The sequence below is a fragment of the Neophocaena asiaeorientalis genome, unplaced genomic scaffold (assembly GCF_003031525.2).
Source record: "Neophocaena asiaeorientalis asiaeorientalis breed wild unplaced genomic scaffold, Neophocaena_asiaeorientalis_V1.1 scaffold230, whole genome shotgun sequence".
NCBI lineage: Eukaryota > Metazoa > Chordata > Mammalia > Artiodactyla > Phocoenidae > Neophocaena > Neophocaena asiaeorientalis.
This window is the reverse complement of record NW_020175186.1, coordinates 9,053,700-9,059,811: the sequence shown is the minus strand read 5'-3', so window position 1 is coordinate 9,059,811 and position 6,112 is coordinate 9,053,700. Positions and strand designations below refer to the sequence as shown.

At 39.4% G+C, this 6,112-nt stretch overlaps 1 pseudogene; it reads left to right on the top strand.

Moving 5' to 3' along the window:
• Positions 1 to 3,880: 3,880 nt before the first annotated feature.
• On the top strand, positions 3,881 to 4,799 carry LOC112412910 (glyceraldehyde-3-phosphate dehydrogenase pseudogene; annotated as a pseudogene).
• Positions 4,800 to 6,112: the final 1,313 nt, after the last annotated feature.

Sequence of the window (6,112 nt, the reverse complement as noted above, 5' to 3'; positions counted from 1 at the left end):
TTTCCCCAGGAGATGCATAAAAATAACATGTGTATCTGAACAATTTCCTAGCTGGAGCAGGTTTTATTTTGTGCCCCCAATTATAATTATCTTCACTGCATTGTAAAGAATGTGTTGTACAACAAATTCTCTATTAACAATCACAATGTGTACAAATTATCTTCATCCCAGAACATCTCAAGGGGCCAGGCTGTTTGTAGATGATAACAGCTCATTGAGATCCAAATTATGGAAAATTAAAAGAAATGAATAGGAAACATACTGCTATTTTACCATCAGTTTTTAAAACGTATGTGTTGCAATTCAAATGTAAAGTAGGCTCTTTGAAAGAATCTAGTCAGATGAAGAAGGAGGAGTGGGGGAGAAGGAGCCAGAGGAGGAGGGAAGGAATAGTACCAAGGGAAGTGTGAGAAGTATCCTGATTTTTTGTCTCAGAAAAGAGAATTAGTGAATTAGAAAAATAAATAAATAAAGACCCTTTTATGCTATTAAGAATAATTAACAATTGGATAAATAAGATTTAAATTTTTAAAAATACATGAATAAACTGTAATACTTTTAGTATTCTAAAATTTAATTTTTAATGAACTACAAATTTTAAATACTGACACTAACGTCTTTGCAGGTGAGGAAATCAACTCGATATTTAAGACACTGAGCTCCTAAGGTCCCCCTCCCTCATAATAAAGACATTAATTTCAATTTCCTTCTCAATTAACAAGGCCTTTATTTTTACACTAAATTTAAAGGTTAGAGTAAAATGACTGGATTTCACATATAACCAAGAAAGGATATGTAAATCAGATAAGTAACTCTGAGAAGTTACATGATGAGCTAAAGGCTATGTGAGTGGGAAAATTCCAATATAGGAGACAGAGAAATGTGGAGGAATGCTTACTAGTATTGGGCCAATCACTTTTCAGGACCCAGGGAATACAGTAATAAGATTTTCAAAAAATGAGCATGACATGAGAATGAGGCTAATGAGAAGAGGCAATACAGACAAACAGGTCTCTAAGTGTACCTTTTTTTTACAAGGTGGAAAAACAAACAGCAGATAAATGATATGTCTTTCAGTGCTCAGGAAGATGAAGAGAGATGTTTTGGGAGGAAAATTATGTATGAGGCAAGATTCTTTCATTCGTAAGAGATAGGAAAACCTTCCATCTCCACATGTTTAAACAAAAACAGGCCTTTAATATATTACGTAGCTCAAGATTCTTAGAAATAAGTGGCTTTAGGAGCAGCTGAATCCAGGTACTCAAAAGTCCTTATCAAGATTAAGACTTGTTCTTTTCATCTCTTGGCTATGCTTTGCTCTGTGTGGGCTTCCTTCTTAGCTTCATACTTCCTCTTGCTGGCAAAATAGATGTCAAGGCTTTTAATTTGCATTATACTCTCTTGGCAACTGCATGAGAAAGAACATTGCTTTTCTGTTCTTTTCATCAGAAGCCCCCAGTACTAGCTCTAAATGGACCAACTTGGATTTGTGTTCATCTCTAGGCAGAGGGAAGCCATTCCTGTGTGCAATGTTCATCCGGATCCCATAAACTGAGAGAATGGGAAAGTAGTACTTTCTCAAGGAAAAATCAGGGTGCAATAATCAGAAAATGGGACCAAAAGAGTATCTGTTTACTACCAAAGGGAAGAATAAAATAATTAAATCTGAATTCAGTGAAGCCTATTTGGGAAGAAAGGGAGGTAAACATTAAGTACCACCTTTCCTAGTGTTGACTCTATTTATTCACTTTCATTCGGAAAAACTAGACCCAGATTTTTAGAAGGGAAGAAGTGTGCCTAGAAAATATTTCTTCTCTTTTTTTCTTTCCTTTCTAACCAATCTGCAGATAAGTCTTGTAGATAATGCATGCTGATAGTTTGTATTTTGTATTTGATACTTTAGTTGATTGTATTGAAATTTTAAACTTCCAAGCAATGACACTGAGTGGCATTATACTTGCCTCCACCTATAAGCTGTGGAGGACGGGAAGCAGAGAGGCAAAGGAGATTACAATGAAAGCAGCTCTTTTGCTCCTTTCCTGTTTGCCTATTTCTGTTCCTCTCTAACCTTAAAAGGACCTAATTAAGGAATGTGATCACTAAGCAATTGAAACTAACTCACGACTTATGCTCTCCCCAATGCACACCATGCCTTGTCTAAACTGTTGATTCTTTTCCTAGATAAAAAGACTAGCTCTCTTCCCCCAGTAGCCCCTCTAAGCAATGCTGCAGGCAGATCACTCAGCCAGTCTGCACTCAATGGAGAGGCAGAACCCAACCTCCTGCCTTGATGATTCACTGAGATTCTGCCCCCTCCCCCCGCATTCTTCCCTTTAAAAACTGTCATGACTGAGGAGAATCTTCGGAGCTGGTCTCTGGACACAAGTCCACCGTCTCCACAGATAGCCAGCTCTTCTGATTAAAGCACCTCTCTTTTCTAGGGACATTTGCCTCTAGAATTATTGGCATGTGAGCAGTGAGCAGCCGAACCTACGTTCGGTGGTTACAAGATACAAGAGCATAATAATGAGGGGCAATTGCAATTATCCTGAATTCCAGGCCACCTGAAAGGATAAGGGAAGAAAAGGAAGAAACAAAAAACAAAAACAAAAGCACACAGTCTAATGTGCAAGAGAAAGTCATCATAATCCTTTCTTATGATAACTTTAATTAATGGTTTTGTGGGGTTGTAATTTTATTTTTTCCCAGTTAGCTCTCTAATATGCATTTAATTTGATAAACAAAGTGTCCTACACAATGAAATACTTCTGTTACTGAGATGTCTGTGAGGCACCTAGCCTAGACGGAGACAGACAATGTCTCCCCCCACTAACTTGATAAGGCTTGTTGACTTGATGCTACGTAAGGCAAAAATGTGTGATTCAGTTATGAAAAACATGAAAAAAATTAAAAACAACAGTATCTTAAGGAGTAATAATAAATTAGGAACTGTTAATGAACAGGAATTTATTTTAATTATTGACCATATCTTAATTTGTATGAATATAGGTGCCTCTAAGGTAAAGCTTCACTTGACAAGCTCAGTAAGAGCGACTTTCATAAGGGCAAGGAAGAATGTATTTGTCTAAACTGTATCTGGCATAATCAAATGATTAAATTGGATGTGAAAGAGAAAGGAAAAAAGTACACAGATAAACCTGTGAGACTGATTGCTATTATGGAGGACTGCAGGTCTGACATGAGAACAAAGTGTAGGTGGTGCCCAGTGATTCACTCACGAAAACAGCTGAGAGCAAGCAGGGAATAACATTTATAACCCTAGATGCACGGATGCCAATTTCCAGAGCAAGGGTAATAAAGTAAACTTGAAATTTTGACACGTAATGATTTCTTTTATGAACTAATAAAATTATATACATATATTCATATATTTTTATATATACATAATTTTTATGTGTTGAGAATGATCTTCAGACTGAAAAAAAAGCATAACGAACATTATTGGTAAGATGAACTTCCTATTATGTGTAGTTGGATGAATTATAGGAAAGCACCTGTTGAATTAAATGAGGCTACATTTCAGGCTACTAAAAAACCTGTGTTTGAAATTATTGTGCTGTTTTCGACGGTCTTGGTGCCACAAGGCTGCAAATAAACAGTGGTTCTTATTTTTTAAAAAGGACAGTAGTTAGCTACATACAAACTTTAGACCTTAAAGCCTCAGGTGAATCTCAAGCACAATTTCATAATTATTAAAGAAGTGGGGCTCTCTGCTCTTCCCTCTTTGACAGACAGTTGCATCTTCTTGTGCAATACTGGCCCCATCCCTGAGACAGTCATGAAGGTCAGAGTAAATCGATTTGTCCACATTGGATGCCTGGTCGCCAGGATGCTTTTAACTCTGTCAAAATGGATATTGCACATCAATGACCCCTTCACTGACCTCAGCTACATGGTCTACATGCTCCAGTATGATTCCACCCATAGCAAGTTATGACACAATCAGGCTGAGAACGGGAAGCTTGTCATCAACGGAAGGCCCATCTTCATCTTCTAGGAGCAAGCTTCCACCCACATCAAATGGGGTGATGCTGGTGCTAAATATGTTGTAGAATCCACTGATGTCTTCACTAACTTGGACAAGGTTGGGGCTTATGAAAGGATGGAGCCAAAAGGGTCATCCTCATCTCTGTCCATTCTGCCGATGTCCGCATGTTTGGGCATAAATCATGAGAAGTATGACAATAACCTCAAGATTGTCAGCAATGACTCCTCCTCTACCACCAGCTGCTTGGGTCCTCTGGGCAAGGTCATCCATGATGACTTTGGCATGATGGAGGGACTCATGGCCACGGTCTATGCCATCACTGCCACCCAGAAGATCACAGATGGCTCCTCTGGGAAGGTGTGGTATTATGGCTGTGGGGCTGCCCAGAAGACCATCATCCCTGCTTCTATGGGCACTGCTAAGGCTGTGGGCAAGGTCACCCCTGAGCTGAATTGGAAGCTCACTGGCATGGCCTCCCAGATCCCAAATCCCAGCTCCAATGAGTCAAGAATCTAACCTGTGGTCTGGAGAAAGCCACCAAATGTGATGACATTGAGAAAGAAGGTGGTGAAGCAGGCAATAGAGGGCCCCCTAAAGGACATCCTGGGTTACATTGAGGACAGGCTGCCTCCTGCGACTTTAACAGTGATACTCCCACTTTCACCTTTGATGCTGGGCTGGCATTGCCCTCGGTGGCTGCTCTGTCAAACACATTTCCTGTTATGACAATGGGTTTGGCTACAGCAAAAGGGTGGTGGGCTTTATGGTCCATATGGCTTCCAAGGAGTAAGAGATCCCTGGACCACCAGCCTCAGTGAAAACAAGATAAGGAAGAAAGAAGCCCTCAGCTCCTAAGGAGTCCTTGCCCCAACTCAATCCCCCAACACACTGAGAATATCCCATCCTCAACAGTTTCCATCCCAGAGCTCCAGAAGAAGAGGGAGAGGATTAGGGAGCCCTACCTGGTCATGTATCATCAATAAAGAACAATGCGCACAGTCAAAAAGGGAAGGAAAAAAAAAAAAAGAGTTGATCTGCGAACACTAGAAATGAAAGTGGAGATCTGCAGGAGCTAGCAGGAGTTTATAAAGGATGAGTCAGGTCAGACTAGCTTCATTCTCCTTTGGACAAAAATTCTAAAGAGGTGGCTTATGTTCATCTGGATTAAGCAAGGCATTTGGCACAGTCAAAACCGAAACATAACCTGGATAATCGTACAGGGAAATAGATTCATAAGTAAGTGCCTAACAACCATATCAAAGATCCCCGTTACTGAACTGATTAATTCCTAGAGCACAATTTTCTATTGTTTATCAAAGCTCTCTCTTTTTTTTCTTTCTTTCTTTTTAAAAATAGCTACATTTGAGCACCTACTATGTGTTAGGCATTGTGCTAATCCCCTGACATGAATTTTATCCCCACAATAACCAAAAAGATAGATAGTTTTCAAATTTTACATTACCTAAATTGAAAGATTGATCCAAGGTCACCAAGCTATAGTCAGGAAGTACAAGCTTTTCAAATATGCAAATTACATGAAGCTGGAGAAAGAACAAATACGTTGGACTCTAGAATCGGGCTCTAAAAGAATCTAAACTCATTTGTACATCAGATTAAATATGAAATTCATAGGTATTTTATTTGTTAACAAGCTCATTCTGAGTCAGGAGTGTTGACGTGGCTGCTGAGAAAATGAAAAGATTCTGAGGTCTTACTGTAGGATAAGATTATCTGAAGAAAGGGAGGTGGCATGCTTGTTTTTCTCAGTATTTTCAGTTCCAAACTCTATACCTTAATATGGGTTGCATTGATCAGGATTTTTTCCTTCTTAATGACAGAGACTCCATATGCAAGAAAGGAATTTTTTGGCTTATAGGGCTGAGAAGAGTTTTCAGGTAACCTACAAACCTGGAGAAAGAGCTGCTAGAACCTTGACTTGAGGGATGGAAAATAGGGTCTCAGAGCGAATTTCTCATCTCTGCTTATCACTGCTCATTTTGCATGCTGGTCTTACCCTCTGTTATTTCACACAGGCCTTCACCACTGTCAGGGACCATTACTATCAAGAGTCTCGGCTTAGCTGTTGCAGTGGAAAGAGAAAGC